General features: G+C 40.4%; 1 long non-coding RNA gene across 1 annotated transcript; it reads left to right on the top strand.

Moving 5' to 3' along the window:
* The first annotated feature begins 145 nt into the window (after positions 1-145).
* On the top strand, positions 146-9,540 carry LOC130301374 (uncharacterized). The gene is made up of 3 exons (XR_008851985.1): positions 146-279; positions 5,975-6,010; positions 8,485-9,540. It is a non-coding gene; the product is annotated as an uncharacterized LOC130301374 (long non-coding RNA).
* Positions 9,541-19,209: the final 9,669 nt, after the last annotated feature.

Genomic DNA, 19,209 nt, shown 5'->3' with positions numbered 1-19,209 from the left:
ACATGCTGTCCACAACTTAATCTGAGAGTTTACACACATCACCTTGACAGGTTCCGGTAAATCTTATGTGAGTCACCCACACCCCATATATAAGCTGATGTCTGACTCATCCTGAGTAGCGTGATCAAGCAGTTCTCCTGCAAAACGACTCGTCGCACTCGGTCAGCTCCACAGAGCTGATGCCCGCTCTCCTCCCTTCCCTCCTGCCTGCTTGTAAAGAACCTTGGAACTCACGATGAATAAACCATGATTTAAAAGAAAAACCTGCTGTGATTTATGGTGAGTGCAAAGTACTCCTTTTCACTACTCGTTTTTCATGAATGACTTGTTACTCTGTTAGCACCTCCACTACTACAACATATCTGGTCCTCCCCACCGCAGATCCTAGACATTGTTCCACATTATTGCTAAGGCTTTTTGGTGCCAGTTGGCTTTTTTTTCTATACAAACGTATTCAACCACTGTATGGTCTCCGCATGCTGCCAACACCTTCACGCTGTGTCATTCAGCCACTACATGGTCTCCTCATGCTGCCAACACCTCCACACTGTGTCATTCAGCCACTACATGTTGTCCTCATACTGATGCCACCTCCAGGCTCTGTTATTGTGCCGCTCTCCGGCAGTGATACTAAAAGGGAGGCCTGTAATTTGCATGTCATACTGAATAACCCCAGCACACTCCATATGCGTGTTATAACAAAGCAAAATGTTTTACACCCCTATTAAGGCTCTCGGTAGTCCAGAAACAGCCGTTTTTAATATAGATTTGCTGCAAATAAATTTGGAGCAGCCAAATTTTCTTTGAAAAATTAAGCAATTCGTCCGAATCAAATTTTTTTAAAGTTCGCTCATCTATACCCACAACTGTACTTAACTGAGCTCCTAATACCATTCCACGCATAATCTCCAATCCTTTTCAAGACCTTCACCTGTGCTCTCCCCTTACTAGCACCTCTCACAACTGTCTTTAAAGGGGTTATCCAGGAAAAAACTTTTTTTTATATATATCAACTGGCTCCAGAAAGTTAAACAGATTTGTTAATGATAACAACAAAAGAGAAAAAGAGTCTCAGCTCACCTGGGGCGTGCACGGCTACCTCCAACCAAAGCAGAAAAAAGTAGAAAAAGGCCAGCACGGCTGAATGAAATCTTCAAAACTTTATTCACGAATCCTCGTTAAAAACCTTCATGGTGGCAGAAAGACACGGACATATACAAAAGTAGAAAAAATTGCACATGGAAAAACAGTCCCAAACAAGGCTGACGCGTTTCAGGTTGCTATACCCTTACTCATAGCTTGCCAATACTCAAATGAGAACACCTTATATACTACAAGGCCATCCCTTCCATTAGGAAGGGGAGGGACATCTTATGTCAGTGTGCAATCCAACACAAGTAAAACCAGGAAAATACATGCATCATTAAAAAACTCACATATAAAATCCAATAGGACTATATAACAGCTATGAGAAACAAAACAAATAATGAACTTTTTAGTAATGTAGTATTAAATCCGTCTTATTATTCAGGCCATGTGGATGTGTGCAATTCAACAAATAAATCCACATAATCTCTCTATTGTGAAGAATACGTATAAGATCACCTTCTCTTTTGCTTCTTTTGATTTTTTCAATACCATAAAAACGCAAGGATGATATGTCTGAATTATGTTTTAGAAAAAAATGTTTTGAGACATTAGACATGCTAGGTAACAAAGGACCTGCAGCGTGCCTGATATGCTCCTGCATTCTCTTTTTTAAAGTGCGTTTAGTGCTACCTACATAATCCATTTTACAAGTAGTGCAGGTGACTCTATACATAACGAGGGTACTATCACAGTTAATAAACTCGCGAATCATATGGATTTTACCATCTATTGTACCTTCTATTTTATTGCCCTTTGTTGCATAGGGGCACACCACACACCTTGTGTTACCGCACTTATGAAAGCCTTTAATTGTCAGCCAGGTTGACTGCTCCTCCTCTACGCAAACCATACTAGGAACAAGCAGGCTTGATAGAGTTGGAGCACGTCGGGCAGAAAACGGACCCCTGGTTTAATAATTTCTCCTACTACTGGATCTGCTGCCAGTAGAGGTAGATGTTTGTTCACAATCCACGCTGCAGGTCCTTTGTTACCTAGCATGTCTAATGTCTCAAAACATTTTTTTCTAAAACATAATTCAGACATATCGTCCTTGCGTTTTTATGGTATTGAAAAAATCAAAAGAAGCAAAAGAGGAGGTGATCTTATACGTATTCTTCACAATAGAGAGATTATGTGGATTTATTTGTTGAATTGCACACATCCGCATGGCCTGAATAATAAGACGGATTTAATACTACATTACTAAAAAGTTCATTATTTGTTTTGTTTCTCATAGCTGTTATATAGTCCTATTGGATTTTATATGTGAGTTTTTTAATGATGCATGTATTTTCCTGGTTTTACTTGTGTTGGATTGCACACTGACATAAGATGTCCCTCCCCTTCCTAATGGAAGGGATGGCCTTGTAGTATATAAGGCGTTCTCATTTGAGTATTGGCAAGCTATGAGTAAGGGTATAGCAACCTGAAACGCGTCAGCCTTGTTTGGGACTGTTTTTCCATGTGCCATTTTTTCTACTTTTGTATATGTCCCTGTCTTTCTGCCACCATGAAGGTTTTTAACGAGGATTCGTAAATAAAGTTTTGAAGATTTCATTCAGCCGTGCTGGCCTTTTTCTACTTTTTTCAGATTTGTAAATAACTTCTATTTAAAAAAAAAATCTTAATCCCTTCAGTACTTCTGAGCTGCTGAAGTTGAGTTGTTCTTTTCTGTCTAAGTGCTCTCTGATGACACGTGTCCCGGGAACCGCCCAGTTTAAAAGCAAATCCCCATAGCAAACCTCTTCTACTCTGTGCAGTTCCCGAGACAAGCAGAGATGTCATCAGAGAGCATGTTGCCATTCAGAAAACAACAACTCAGCTTCAGCAGCTGATAATAATTGAAGTAATTTACAAATCTGTTTAACTTTCTGGAGCCAGTAGATACAAAAAAAAAAAATAAATAAGTTTTTTTCCTGGAATAGCCCTTTAAGATTTCTCTTGTGCTTCCCCTATAAGCTGGACCTCACTATCTCCACACATTGGGCTCTCAGCAGCCATTAAAGAGTACCTCTCATGAATTAATCTGTCCCTAAATCCCTACAGCATCTGTCCCTGACTCATCTAGACCCTAACGCTGCCTTTTTATAAAATTAAAAATACCCCTTTGTACCTTTATTCAGGCCTGTCAGTCTGCTCAGTCTCTGAGGCTTGTGTGAGGGAGGAAGGGGCGACACCATCTGAAGCCTGCCAGCACTCATTTCCACCCTTTTTCATCTATGCTGCTCTCCCTGGGCTCAGTGTATCAGGAGGCAGAGGCGGGAATATGAAAATTGGGTGTGTGTACGTTGCTCTCTGCCTTTTTCATATACAGGCAGAGAGTGATCTATGTCCAGACTGCATTTCCTGAGTTTGGACTTCTACCTGGCCAGCAGAAGTCCAAACTCAGTGCGTGCAAGGGGATGAAAATGCAGTCTTAACCAGTAGAAAGACCCCTAGCGACCGGCATTTCAAAATTAAAAAAACATATTTAATGACATATTTTTTAACACAAATATACTAGGAACATTTATTTTTTTTCAGATAAGGAGTGTCATATTAAAAGTTTATTTTAATGAGAGTGCCCATTTAAGAAATGTAAAAAGCAATAACCTTGTGCTATTTTTGGACAAAATCATCTGTTTTTCTAATCCTGGATCACCCCAATTACTGCTCCCTGATGGCCAGCTGACCCCCCACCCCTGTAGACTGTAAGCCCTCACAGACAGGTACCTCTCTCCCTTTATATCAGTCTGTCATTTATTCTGTTTCACATTCATTATACTTTTATTGTGTTTATGATATGTATTTTAATCCTTTATCCTATGTACAGTGCCCTTGAACTAAGGGCACTATAAAAATAAATAACCAATTATAGCAAATCAAAACTTTTGACATGTCTGCATGTCTCAGAAGCTTTGACATGTCTCAAAAGTTTTCTAAATGACAGTACCACTTTAATTTATTAGAAGCTTTAAAATGACTACCAATATTGCTGCATTTCCAGTTGTCACTGTGAAAAGGGCCATTTTTATGTTTTTGTATTTAAGAGCACATACAGCAGGTAAAATATCTCAGTTGGTACTATAAGACAAGACAATTGACAATTTTCTCACTCTTGGTTCAATTGAAAGTTCAATTTTTCATTAATCTTATGGCAATAAGTAAAATTCCACTGCCCCATTACCCCCACTTTTCATGATAAGACCATTGTCCTCATTTGCATGTATGTTCTATACATTATTTAATACTTTTATAAAATGCAAATAACACAACAAGCCATTTAGTGCCTGAGCAATATGGCCATACAGTGCCTTAAAGGAGAACTTCGGCGGAAATTTTTTTTTGACAAATCAACTGGTGCCAGAAAGTTAAACAGTAAATTACTTCTATTTAAAAATCTTAACCCTTCTAGTACTTATCAGCTGCTATATACTACAGATATACTACAGATAAATTTATGAATTTCTTTTCTGCCTGACAACAGTGCTCTCTACTGACATCTCTGTCTGTGTCAGGACAGTCCAGAACAGGAGGTTTTCTATGGGGATTTGCTTCTAACCTGACAGTTCCAGACACAGACAGAGGTGTCAGTAGAGAGCACTGTTGTCAGGCAGAAAAGAAATTCACAAATTTCTCTGTAGTATACAGCAGCTGATAAGTACTAGAAGGGTTAAGATTTTTAAATAGAAGTAATTTACAAATCTATTTAACTTTCTGGCTCCAGTTGATTTGTCAAAAAAAATAAAATAAAATAAAAAAAAAGAGTTCCCCTTTAACAGTGTCAGTACACAGTATCCAAATAATACAGTGTAAAGAACACTGCAATAAATTTCCAGCTCAGTCTTTGGGCTCCTCAGGAACAGAGGCCTATGGCCTTTTTCCAAGTTTTCCACCCCCTTAAACAAGCTCTCAGTATTTGCAATGTCTTTTTTTTGTTTTTCAACCGTAATAGTACATTTAAACCAATTTAATGTTGCCATATAACACATTTGTTTATTTCATAGTTGATTGAAACACTTCAAGGATCATTTGCCTGCTTACGTGTCAACAGTTATTTCTGTGACTGTTAAATGTCTTCCCTGAAAATGTCACTGTGAGCCAACTTAAGAGGAATTTAAAACATTTGAATGCTCCTTTGACTAATGAAACCTTATAAAGTCAGAATAATTCATAGTTTTGCTCAACAAAGCCTCTTGAACCTATTGAATGCATTCATCCTGAAACCAGGCGGCAGATAGATGCAGAAGATCACATTTGTGTGTTTAATGCAGAAATTCTAGGCAAAAATGGAAATTAAGCAAGTAATACAACATGCCACAAATTATGTAAATGAATTCATTCTTCTCTTATGTAATTTATTTAACTATATATATATATATATATATATGTACAGTCATGGCCGTAAATGTTGGCACCCCTGAAATTTTTCTAGAAAATTAGGTATTTCTCACAGAAAAGGAGTAACACATGTTTTGCTATACACCTGTTTATTCCCTTGGTCTATATTGGAACTAAACCAAAAAAGGGAGAGAAAAAAAAACAAATTGGACATAATGTCACACCAAACTCCAAAAATGGGCTGGACAGAATTATTGGCACCCTTTAAAAATTGTGAATAAATAAGATTGTTTCAAGCATGTGATGCTCCTTTAAACTTACCTGTGGAAGTAACAGGCGTGGACAATATAAAAATCACACCTGAAAGCAGATAAAAAAGGAGAGAAGTTCACTAAGTCTTTGAATTGCAATGCCTCTCATTGGTGTGCACCGCGTCTGAGAGCATGCCGGCTCTCGCTTCCCGGTATGGAAATTTATTTTGTTTGTTTTCACTGCTATGTCTTAGGAATAAAAGTCTCTGAAGTGCTGAAGATATATTCGGGTGAGTGCAACTTCATTTACTTCTTCTTATAGTTACAAGTTCCTGGTTTTGTGCTTACCACCAGGGTGAACTTGTTTGGACAGAAGTGGCTGGAGGATCTTCATTCACTTTATCCTTTGGTTGCTATGGGGCCCAACGGCTCTATGGCATTTTACCCCCTAAAGCTGACTTGAACTTGACTGACGACCTGGTTGGCTGGATCTGTATGCGGGCAGACAGCCACTCTGGAAAAGTAGACTAAGGGATAGACAAGGAACCTGTCCCCATTAGAGGTATGGGGCAGGTATGCTACAGTGATGCTTCACGTTCTCCTCATACTGGACTTACTAACTAACTCACTGGACCTCATTTACTAAGCTGAAATTGCTAAGTTTTTGTTGGGTTTTCTTGGCGCAGAGTGTCTGAGATATGTCTGCACCAGTCTGTGCCAGTGTGCGCCAGGTTAACCCGACAAACCAGACATTGCACTGTGAAAAGCTGAAAAAGGGGCGTGGTATGTCACAGAGAGGTGTGGTTGACCAAAAAAGGGGCGTAGTTTCTATTTACTATTGAATTCACAGAAAATCCTGTGGCTAAATGGCTGGAATTTTCCACCTAGAAAAAGCTGGTCAGAAAAATTTCCTGACTTTTCCCTATAGTAAATAAAGAGGAATCCTGCAAGTCTGAAACAGCTTTACCCACTAGTAAAAACCCGACACTCTTAGTAAATGAGGCCCACTATCTCCTTCCTGTCTAGAGAGACTTGGGTTGAGCAGGGGGGGAGGCCCTGATTGACCAAAGTGCACATGTGATTCCCCATGCATCCTCCTACAAAGACACAGTTAACTGTTAAGTACAGGGTGGGCCATTTATATGGATACACCTTAATAAAATGGGAATGGTTGGTGATATTAACTTCCTGTTTTTGGCACATTAGTATATGTGAGGGGGGAAACTTTTTAAGATGGGTGGTGACCATGGCGGCCATTTTGAAGTCGGCCATTTTGAATCCAACTTTTGTTTTTTCAACAGGAAAACGGTCATGTGACACATCAAACCTATTGGGAATTTCACAAGAAAAACAATGATGTGCTTGGTATTAACGGAACTTTATTCTTTCATGAGTTATTTACAAGTTTCTGACCACTTATAAAATGTGTTCAATGTGCTGCACATTGTGTTGGATTGTCAATGCAACCCTCTTCTCCCACTCTTCACACACTGTGAGCAACACCACAGGAGAAATGCTAGCACAGGCTTCCAGTATCCGTAGTTTCAGGTGCTGCACATCTCGTATCTTCAAAGCATAGATGACCCCAATGATAAAAGTCTAAGGGGGTCAGATTGGTAGACCTTGGGGGCCATTCAACTGGGCCACGACGACCAATCCACTTTCATGTAAACTGTTCATCTAGGAATGCTCGGGCCTGACACCCATAATGTGGTGGTGCACCATCTTGCTGGAAAAACTCAGGGAATGTGCCAGCTTCAGTGCATAAAGAGGGAAAAACATCATCATGTAGCAATTTCACATTTCCAGTGGCCTTGAGGTTTCCATTGATGAAGAATGGCCCCACTATCTTTGTACCCCATATACCACACCATACCATCAATTTTTGTGTTCCAACAGTCTTGGAGGGATCTATTCAATGTGGGTTAGTGTAAGACCAATAGCGGTGGTTTTGTTTGTTAACTTCACCATTCACATAAAAGTTTGCCTCATCACTGAACAAAATCTTCTGCGTAAACTGAGGGTCCTATTCCAATTTTTGTTTTGCCCATTCTGCAGCACCTGAAACTACGGATAATGGAAGCCTGTGCCAGCATTTCTCCTGTGGTGTTGCTATCAGTGTGTGAAGAGGGGAAGAAGAGTGTTCATTGACAATCCTACACACATTTTATAAGTGGTCAGAAACTTGTAAATAACTCATGAAAGAATAAAGTTATGTTAAAACAAAGCACATCATTGTTTTTCTTGTGAAATTCCCAATTAGTTTGATGTGTCACATGACCCTCTTCCTGTTGAAAAAACAAAAGTTGGATTCAAAATGTCAGAGTTCAAAATGTCTGCCATGGTCACCACTCATTTTGAAAAGTTTCCCCCCTCACATATACTAATGTGCCACAAACAGGAAGTTAATATCACCAACCATTCCCATTTTATTAAGGTGTATCCATTTAAATGGCTCACCCTGTACATTAAACTATGTTACTGTTACTATAAAAACATAGAATGTTTCGGCAGATAAAAGCTATTTGGCCCATCTAGTCTTCCCAATAAACTGACTCCTATCAATAGTCTCAGGCCCTATCTCATAATAATCCCTGGCCCTATGGTGCAATGTAACCTGGAGCTATGGGCCAGAGCAAACACCTGGATTGTCTGACTCTGCATGAATGATCTTTTACTTCTACTTTATTGATTAATCATTCTTCTCGCTGTTCTCTTAATCTATCCTTCACGTACTTACCTCGGTTGGTTCCTGACATTGAAGCCATGCAAAGTGGGACTCCAACATCTCAAGAGAGTAGGAACCTCAGGAGGAACAAGGGTCTATGCTTTTCTTGTAGGCAAAACAACCATATGCTTCAAGCCTGCCCAGGACATTATCATCAGGGTAATGCCAAGTGTCTGAGTGGTTATCTTGACTTCAACACCATAATCCAGTTTTTGACTGATCCTCTGAAGGACTTATTAGATGGGGTTCAAACTGTTTCTTCAACCATCCAAGGCGGTGGGCTATAAATACCTCAGTTGTTCCCTGCATGTTGCCTGTCATAGAGATTTTATTCCTAGTACTAGCTCCTTAATTCCATTTATTATCCTGTTCTCCTAACCTTTGGCTTGTTCTTTGACTACCTCCTTGCTTAGTGTATCTGTACTGTGAACTAAAACTCTTACCAGTACTGACTTGGCTTGTTTGATTTTGATTTTACATTTATGTGTGCATACCCTGTCTGTCTTTTTGCTGTGATGTTGTAAGTTAACCCTTTTGTGGCCTGACCTTTTTTCCTGACCTTTGAACATGTTCATCTTTTTTTTTGTTTTGACATTGCTACTCCTTGAACTAATCTAATGAAGTTCCAGTTCCATAGGGACCATTGTCCTGTTGGGGGTCTGTTTCTTAAGAGTTCAAGGTATTTTCCATGTTTAACCCTTGCCTTTTTGAGCCTTGTTTAATTTACCTCTGCTTGCTTGACTATGCTTCATCTCTACTCACAGCCATGCAATTTGCTTGTTTGAACTAGAATTGTGTCAACAACCTTTCCCATGTCAATTTTGAAGTTCAAAAGTAGGCAAGGTCTATAAAGAATGAGCATGGTCTACATACTTCCATCATAGTTATTGTCACAACGCTATGCCTGCTCTGCTTCCGTTTGGAAAGACCTATATATTTTGCAAGCTATCCCTTACTCTGTGTATGCCAGTTATTTGTTAAAGAAAACTTTGTATGTGAACATTATAATTCAGCATTGAATTATCAATTACTTGTGAAAAACAATAATATTATATAAATACTGAAACAAATATAAAAAAATAAATAAATACATCTTATACAAACAACAGGAGTGTGCTGATTTGAGATTTGTTCCAGTTAAACTTCAAAACTGCTGATCTATGCAAGCAAAACATCATAGCCCCAGCTACTACTGCAGTTTTACATTTTTTATATTACGTTTATTGAACCTTGAGGGCTTTTCGTATTTGGAAAGAATTAATATCCGTTAGGTGTTATTTACTGAGCTGAGAGTTTAATAATCACTTTATTTTGTTTTGAATGTTTCTTCCCGATAGAATTCAAAAGTATTTCACAACTACAATAATAATAATAATAATAAAAAATTAGAACAAATACAGAACTGTTGAAACTTTATAGGGAGATGGAAAACTTAAAAGTATAAACTGGTTTATAATTTAAAGTGTAAAAACAGCTATGGTGATATTTCATATGGTGGGAGAAGTTATATGAATATCAGAAATCATATGTACAAAGTTAGAGGTAACTCTATGTCTGCTATGAGGCCCTTGAAGGTTGAACAGCTCAGTTGTCACTCTTTCATGTTGTTAGCCTACGTAGTGACAGATATATAAATTTTATTTATTATTATGGCACTATATCCTGGTTAAAATGCATTATTGTTACTAGGGATGAGCAAATTGAATCTGACGAATTTGAATTTGTTACGAATTTCATGAAAAATTTGATCCATAAGGAATCCGAATTCGATAAAACAAAACGCTTCATTAAACTCCATTTAGTGTGGTCCAGGCTCCATGGCATCTAAAATGGCGGCTCCACATGTGAAGACATGGAGCAAGGAACTCTGGGTAGGCGGGATCACCCTGAATCACATGCAGCATGCAGCCAGCCAGCCAGCCCTGTGATGTCACAGCCCTATATAATGGGCAGCCATTGCTGCAGCCTGCCATTTCCGCATTTTATTGCAGAAAGAGTGTTTTATTGCAGAGAGAGAGAGGTCAGTGTGTGTGTTGCACAGAATAACAGCTTTATAGCAGCAATTCACTACAAGCCCAAATCACTGCAGAAAAGCACTGAAAGGGAAGGTGCTACACAGTGACTCTGTACTGCTGCACTGGGGTGTACAACAACTGTAATGCTAATAGGGGCCAGTTAGGGTGAGCAGTGCACTAAAAGCCAAAGTCACCTGCTTTTAGTGCCTAATACAGGTTGCTTAGCGAAGCGTATTGTCCTCTCATAAGCATAACCTGTGCGTACAAAGGTGGTGTACAATTTTTTTTCCTGTCAAACTAATTTTGGCATGTTACTGTGAAAGGCCAGCCAAAGCCACACACTTGTTTTTGTAGCCTAATACAGTTTTAAGCAGAGTTTATTGTCCTCCTCTCATAAGTGTAAACAGTACGTACACCTATGTTGTGTGTGTTTTTTTCCTATTAAACTAATTTGGGCCTAGTTACTGTGAAAGGCCAGCCAAAGCTATGCACTTGTTTTTGTAGCCTAATACAGTTTGTAGTGGAGTGTATTGTCCTCCTCTCATAAGTGTAATCTGTACCTACACCTATGTGGTGTAGTTTATTTTTTTCCTGTTAACCTAATTTGGGCCTAGTTACTGTGAAAGGCCAGCCAAAGCTACATACTTGTTTTTGTAGCCTAATATAGTTTTAAGCATAGTGGAGCGTATTGTCCTCCCTTCATAAGTGTAAATTGTACGTACACCTACGTGGTGTACGACTTTGTTCCTGTTAAAGTCATAAGGGCCTAGTTACTCTGAAAGGCCAGCCAAAACTACACACCTGCTTTTGGAGCCAAATACAGTATTAAGCGTAGTGGAGCATATTGTCCTCTCACAAGTGTAAACTGTAATTATACCTACGTGGTGTCCCCACCAACAACCCATCTACCATCACTGATTGGTTAACTCGTTCATCCACTTAATCGTAAGTGATATCTGACACCCTCAGTCAACAGTCGGTGATTCCTCGGACATAACCCTCAGTTGGCATGGGAGCAGTCCATGTCCTCCAATTGCCTCTGTCCTATGCTGTTCACCCCCCCCCCCCCCACAGAAGTAGCGTATGCTGTGGGTTCAGCTGGACTATTCAGTGAGGACGATCTACTAGGGGACAGTCAGCAGCTACTGCCCAGCCAAGTCGGGCAACTAGTAATGAGGAGAGTGGAGTGGGAGGTGGTGTTGCAAGCGTTCAGGCTCCTAAAGCAGACACTGTTGAGGAACCTGAGTAGGACATCAGTGAAGTGCAGACACAATTCGATGATGATGAAGCAGATCGCACTTGGGAGCCGTGTGCAGAAGGGGCTTTATCATCATCAGGAAAAGAGGGTTGCAGGTTGCCCGTGAGGAAGCAGCTGAGCCAGCAAGGTGGTACCATGGTTGGGAGTCAGCATGGTGGCAGAAGTGGGAAGTCTGGAGCCAAACATGCCTGGGTTAGACCACCTGCTTTGGAGAAGCCTACCTTCCCGGGTCGTAGTGGAACAGGGGTTCCTGTAGTCGGCGGCAGTAGCAGTCAGTCAGTACGGACTGTTGGGGGGGAAATCAGCTACTTGGCAGTGTGGCAGTTTATCATCAAGCATTCGGAGGAGGTTAACATGGCCCCATGCAAGATTTGTTGGCAAAAGCTGATGCGTGGCCAGGGTCGCAATATAGGCACCACGACCCTGCGTCAACATATGCAGCGTCACCATAAAGCGGCCTGGGAGAACCGTGGCTCGATGCGGTGGTCCAGCCTGCTGCATCACCCAGTGGCACTCCAGCAGGTCATTCTGCCAGCAATCCATCAGCGAAGCCATGTTCAAGAGACAGCAGTATGCGTCCACTCATCAAACGGTTCAGTAGCTGAATGTGCTCCTGTTCAAGTGGACTCTGCACATTTCAGAGAACTGATGGCTAATGCCGAGCCAAGATGGAGAATCCCAAGCCTTTATTTTTTTGCAAAAAAGGCAGTAGCAGCCCTGCACAATTATGTGGAACAGAAGGTGGGCCAGTCCTTGAGCCTGTCGGTGTGTCCCAAAGTGTGTGGCATTGCCGACATGTGGAGCTGTAACTATGGTCAGGGACAACACATGCCCTTTACGGCTCACTGGGTAAATGTGGTTTTTGCGCTGCCACAACAGCAACTTGGACAGGTCACACCGCTTCCTCCTCCACGGTCTCAGGCCATTGGTCCTGCGACAGTGTGCGACTGCGCCTCCTCATCCTCCACCGTGTTCTCAGCCTCCACTGCACGGACAAGTCTCAGTGCCCCTCCAGCATGCCATGTGTGCAGGGCACGGTGGTGTCATGATGTTCTTCACATGGTTTGCCTTGGCAAACACAGTCACTTGGGGAGAAACTGCTTGAAGTCATTCTTTAAAATTCGAATCATGGCTTACGAAAACTGGAAATGGAAACCATGGTGACTGACAACGGGAAGGTCACACCCCAGCGGTGGAACCCCCGCGATCAGGCATCTTATCCCCTATCCTTTGAATAGGGGATAAGATGTCTAAGCGCCGGAGTACCCCTTAAAGGCACATTATTTCATTATTCACTTACTCCGGCACTACATTTTGTAACCACCGAATCCTAATTACTGCTGCTTTATTGCGAGACGGCCGAGTTTCCTGCAGCAGGTTCCCTGCCATAGGAGCTAAGATTGATACACGCACCAGCGAGGGGTTACTACAGACTTATTTGATATTGCTACAAATCATCACAGGCCGGATACATTAGTGACCCCCTGACCTACGATGGCCCAATCATACGATAATTTCAACATGCGATGGCCTCACAGAGGCCATCGCATGTTGAAGGCAGCATCAATATACGATGCTTTTGTATGTCGGGGCCATCGCATAAACGGCTATCCGGCAGCGCAGACTGCTTCAGCTGCCGCCGGATAGCCGTTTACGGTGCCCCGTGTGCTGCGGTGACGATCACTCACCTGGCCTCGGGGCTCCGGTGCATCCTATTCGTGATTCCCTGCATCGTCATCACATCGCCGCTCACACCGTCCCGTCATCCAATAGGAGCGACGTGCGTAGTGACATGATGGCGGCGACAGAGAGCGAGGATCCCGGGGAAGCAGAGATGTCCGGAGCGGCAGGGACACCCTGGGGATGCAGCGACAGCGATGGATGGCGACATCCAGGGCAGCGGTGACGGTCCGGAGCGGCGGGTACAGATGAGTATAACTTCCTATTCTTTCCATTGCATGGATCCCTCAACAAGCGATGGTTTCAACAAACGATGGTTCATTTGGAACAGATTGCCATCGTATGTTGAGGGACCACTGTACTGTAAAACTAGCGCTGTGAACCTATACATTTCAAAGGGAAAGTACAAACTTTTACCTGGGTTACAGTTTACTTGTAACGGTTACTGAACACTGTCAGATCAGTATTTATCTGAACATTACTTTGCTTTTACTTATCCAGGTTATCTACTTTTAATTTGTGGTCACTTTATATTTATTATATTTGCTATGTTGTCTTATTAATCATATACATTTTATTAATGATTTACATGTAAATTGTTCTTTTGTATATATACACTATCTGTGGTACAGTCGATCCAACAAGTGCCCTGTAGGTCGCAGATCACTGGTTTTAATCTTCTATTGCACATCATTTATCCGATAAACACCTTTCATCCAATATTCATAGACCTTGAGCCCCAATTTCTTTACTATAGTATTTACTGTTTGACACCATGGGTATAGGTGTTATTTGGGCAGCTCAGGCCGCAGGTCTCTAGTGTGGTAAGAGCCTCTCCAATCCTCTTACTTTGCAAAATTGAAAGAGTTATGTTTTTTTAAAGGTAAGGAGGAAAAAACAAAAGTGCAAAAAGGAAAAAAAAAACCTGGGTCATGAAGGGGTTTAATGAAACTTTTTATGTTAATTTATTCAATCTTAAGAAGAGACTTTTAAGGGGGGGATATGATCATCGTATATAAGTATGTATATGGCCCATACAAGAAATATGGAGAAAAACTTTTCCAGGTTAAACCCCCTCAAAGGACGAGAGTGCACTCCCTCCGCCTGGAAAAGAAACGTTTTAGTCGCAAGGGGCGACACGCCTTTTTTTCCATAAGAACTGTGAACTTATGGAACAGTCTACCTCAGGAACTGGTCACAGCAGGAACAATTAATAGATTTAAAACAGGGTTAGATACATTCCTGGAACAAAATGACATAAATGCTTATGCAGAAATATAAAATCCCACCCCTTCCCTTGAATTCCCTGGAGGAACTTGATGGACATATGTCTTTTTTCAACCATACTAACTATGTGACTATGTAACTATTTAACCCCTTAGGACCACATCTGGCCACTGTCACTTTAAACATTAATAACTTTGGGATGATTTTACATATGAATTTGATTCCGAGATAGTTTTTTCGTGACATATTCTACTTTAAAGGGGTAGTCCAGTGGTGAAAAACTTATGGGGCCCCCTGCGATCTCTCTGTACGGGGGCCAGGCTCTCCGGCCAGATAGCGGGTGTCGACCCCCGCACGAAGCGGCGGCCGACACGCCCCCTCAATACATCTCTATGGCAGAGCCGTAGATTGCCGAAGGCAGCGCTTCGGCTCTGCCATAGAGTTGTATTGAGGGGGCGTGTCGGCCGCCGCTTCGCGCGGAGGTCAACACGCCCCCTTCCCGCGAGCTGTTGGAGCTCCGTACAGGAGATCGCAGGGGGCCCCAGCGGTCGGACCCCCCCGCGATCTCAAACTTATCCCCTATCCTTAGGATAGGGGATAAGTTGTTCACCACTGGGTCACCATTGGACTACTCCTTTAACATAGTGGTAAATTTTCTTCGATACTTGCATCATTTCTTGGTGAGAAATTCTAAAATTTTATGAAAAATTTGAAAATTTTGCATTTTTCTAACTTTGAAGCTCTCTGCTTGTAAGGAAAATAGACATTCCAAATAAATGTTATATTGATTCACATATACAATATGTCTACTTTATGTTTGCATCATAAAGTTGACATGTTTTTACTTTTGGAAGACATCAGAAGGCTTTAAAGTTCAGAAGCAATTTTCAAATTTTTCACAAAATTTTCTAAATCGGAATGACCAGTTCAGTTTTGAAGTGGATTTGAAGGGCTTTCATATTAGAAATACCCCATAAATGACCCCATTATAGAATCTGCACCTCTCTAAGTATTCAAAATGACATTCAGAAACTTTGTTAACCCTTTAGGTGTTTCACAGGAATAGCAACAATGTGAAGGAGAAAATTCAAAATCTTCATTTTTTACACTTGCATGTTATTGTAGACCCAGTTTTTTAATTTATACAAGGGGTAATAGGAGAAAAAGCCCCCAAAATTTGTAACCCAATTTCTCTCGAGTAAGGAAATACCTCATATGTGGATGTAAAGTGCTCTGTAGGTGCACTAGAGGGCTCAGAAGGGAAGGAGCGACAATGGGATTGTGAGGAGTGAATATTGCTGAAATGGTTTTTGGGGGGCATGTCGTAATTAGGAAGCCCCTATGGTGCCATTGACAGCAAAAAAAAATATAAAACAACAACTTGGCATACTATTTTGGAAACTACTTCCCTCAAGTCACATAACAAGGGGTACAGTGAGCCTTAACACCCGACAGGTATTTGACGACTTTTCGTTAAATTTCGGTTGTGTAAATGACATTATTTTTTCACTAAAGAGCATTTTTTCCCATAAAATTTACGATTTTTACAAAGGGTAATGGGAGAAAATGCTCACCAAAATTTGTAACATCATTTCGTCCGAGTATGGAAATACCCCATGTTAGGAAGTAAAATGCTCTGCGGGCAAACTACAATGCTCAGAAAAGAAGGAGTAACATTTGGCTTTTGGAAAGCAAATTTTGCTGAAATGGTTTTTGGGGGGCATGTTACATTTAGGAAGCCCCTATGGTGCCAGAACAGCAAAAAAAAAAAAAACACATGGCATACTATTTTGGAAATAACACCCTTCAAGGAATGTAACAAGGGGTACAATGAGCCTTAACACCCCACAGGTGTTTGATGACTTTTTGTTAAAGTAGATGTGTAAATTACATTTTTGCTTATTGGTCTGGGATATTGATGTGTTATTTAGAGATGACATGATAGATAGATCAATATATAAGATAGATAGATATGAGATAGATAGATCAATATATGATAGATAGATAAATAGATAGACAGATAAGCAGATAATAGACAGATATGAGATAAATAGATAACTAATATATATAGATATTAGCTACATAGATAAATAGATACATTTCTCTCACAAATTAATCATGGAATAATGATTCTACAAAAATGTTTTATTGCCTGCACAATTTCTGGCTGATTTAGCACCAGCTGGAGAGTTTAATGATAAGGAAAACATATGCACACAACAATTCATGCACCAGACTCACCACCAAAAAATCTAGAAAATGAATACTCACTTAGGGACACCATTTAGTTTCACTGACTAAACATTGATACCTGTGAGATGTGTGTTCCCCTGCATGCAGTTAAACATAATTCCCAAATGAAGTACACTAAACACATTACTCTACACGATTCTAAAATATTATGTTTTTGGGTCAAATAAATTCCTTTGTCTATGTGGTTGTGCTGTCGCTCCTGTCTCTAGTGACTATTGCTACGTTGCATATAGGGCAGATATAAAACTGCTGCAGCTATATTTAAAAAAAAAAAGAAGAAAGAAAACGATGAGAATACTCATACAAGTTTTAGAATCCTGGAGGGTGAAAAAGTTAATGATGGAAAATGTTATTGCGGTTTTCAGACAGAATAACCGAGCCTGAAAGCACTACTGGAATACCAATGGTTCTAAGTATACCGAGTAATGAGATAGATTCATGTTCCCAGGGAAGAAATTGTTATGAGGGATTATTTTTGAGCAGAGGAATAATAGTTACATGTGCAAAGTCTAATATCAGTAGTTTGTAGGGGCTATATATCACACTTATCTTTGGTGTGAATACAAATGTGTTGTCTTCATAGTTCTTACTAAGTGCACTAAGGCATCAATCATTTCTTAGCGTCCTACACTGGTGGTCAGCAAGATGGAATATTTACAGGCCTTGTACCAACTTGTTGGTACCACAAGGGTATCGACATAGGGCAGCATACTACTAATGCTGTATACGATAAATAAAAGCTAAACTGCTAGTACTAACCTGTTTATAAACCACTTAAAATGTCAAAAATAGTGAGCGCTGAGTGGGACTACAATATATAAATTGTACACCCAATACGAAATAGCAACCATGTGTATCTATGTAGACATACCTGTATATAATAAGGCGTGAATCCTCATATATCGATGTTAACAGGAACTAGTAGAATGCACAATTGGTGACTATAAGAGAGAATATGTAGAAATTGAGGCAATGTGTTTGATTAAAATGCTGGTATAGTATTGGTAAATATTGTAATTAAGCTGTCTGTTTCGTTATGCCTGATAAAAAGTTCATACAGAAGTGGAGTGCTCTACAGTTTCTGCGTAATATAGTGGATTCTCCTGAGTTGTGTTGCTAGGGTTATATACACTTTAGCAGAGAGTTCAAGCTATGTTGCAGGCATTTATAAACACAATTCAGTGGCTAATCCAGCTATATACATCAGACATAGGTTCTTTACTTCTATCAGTAGAGCTGGGTTTCTGTACGTCCTTCTCTGTGTGTCCCCAGCGCTTCCTCGGTTCTTCTAATGCGGTGCAGCTCCTGATGTTCTTCGGGTATCTGTTCCTGTATTCTTGTTGAACAAAGCAGCGGGAGAATGCCCTGACCGGTGGCATCTCAACCAGGTTGCATCCAACTTCAAAGCTGCTCATTGTTGCTAGTAGTGACATTACTACGGAGGCTCCTGAGGACCTCAGAGAACCTCAGAGCTCTACAGACACACAGAGAACCAGCAGCGAAGGACGTACAGGTATCCAGCTCTACTGATAGAAGTCAGGAAGAACCTATGTCTGATGTATATAGCTGGATTAGCCACTGAATTGTGTTTATAAATGCCCGCAGCATAGCTCGCAACTTCCCGCTAAATTGTATATAACCCTAGCAACACAGCTCAGGAGAATCCACAATGTTTTGCAGAAACTGTAAAGCACTCCACTTCTGCATGAACTTTTTATCAGGTATAACGAAACAGACAGCATAATTACAGTATTTACCCATACGTTACCAGCATTTTAATCAAACACATTGCCTCAATTTCTACATACTCTCTCTTATAGCCACCAATTGTGCATTCTATTAGTTACTGTTAACATCTATATATGAGGATATATTATATACAGGTACAGTATGTCTATAGAGATACATTTGGTTGCTATTTCGCATTGGGTATACAATTTATATATTGAAGTCCCACTCAGCACTCACTATTTTTAATATTTCAAGTGGTCTATATATATATATATATATATATATATATATATATATATAGTATGAAAGTACAGGGAAACGTACATATAGTGAAGCAGCAGATTGGGCCACGTACATACACAACTACATCCAGCATTTTTGATAAGATTTTTATATATCTGCTTATAAACGGATTCATGTAGCATATAAACTGAAAGGAAAACTCCACATACACAAATAAGGAGAAAAAAAAAAAAGCTCAGTCCCCACAAAAGGCTGATTAAAAGGGCACTGAAATGATGGACATAGCTTGAGCCTGGAAACAAACATTTTGTGGGGCCAGACAATCCCTTTAACCCCTTAAAGACGTAGGACATA

This window comes from Hyla sarda, chromosome 1, assembly GCF_029499605.1.
Source record: "Hyla sarda isolate aHylSar1 chromosome 1, aHylSar1.hap1, whole genome shotgun sequence".
NCBI classification, from domain to species: domain Eukaryota; kingdom Metazoa; phylum Chordata; class Amphibia; order Anura; family Hylidae; genus Hyla; species Hyla sarda.
Note: the sequence above shows the minus strand (reverse complement) of the source record. Positions and strands in the feature narration are given on the sequence as shown.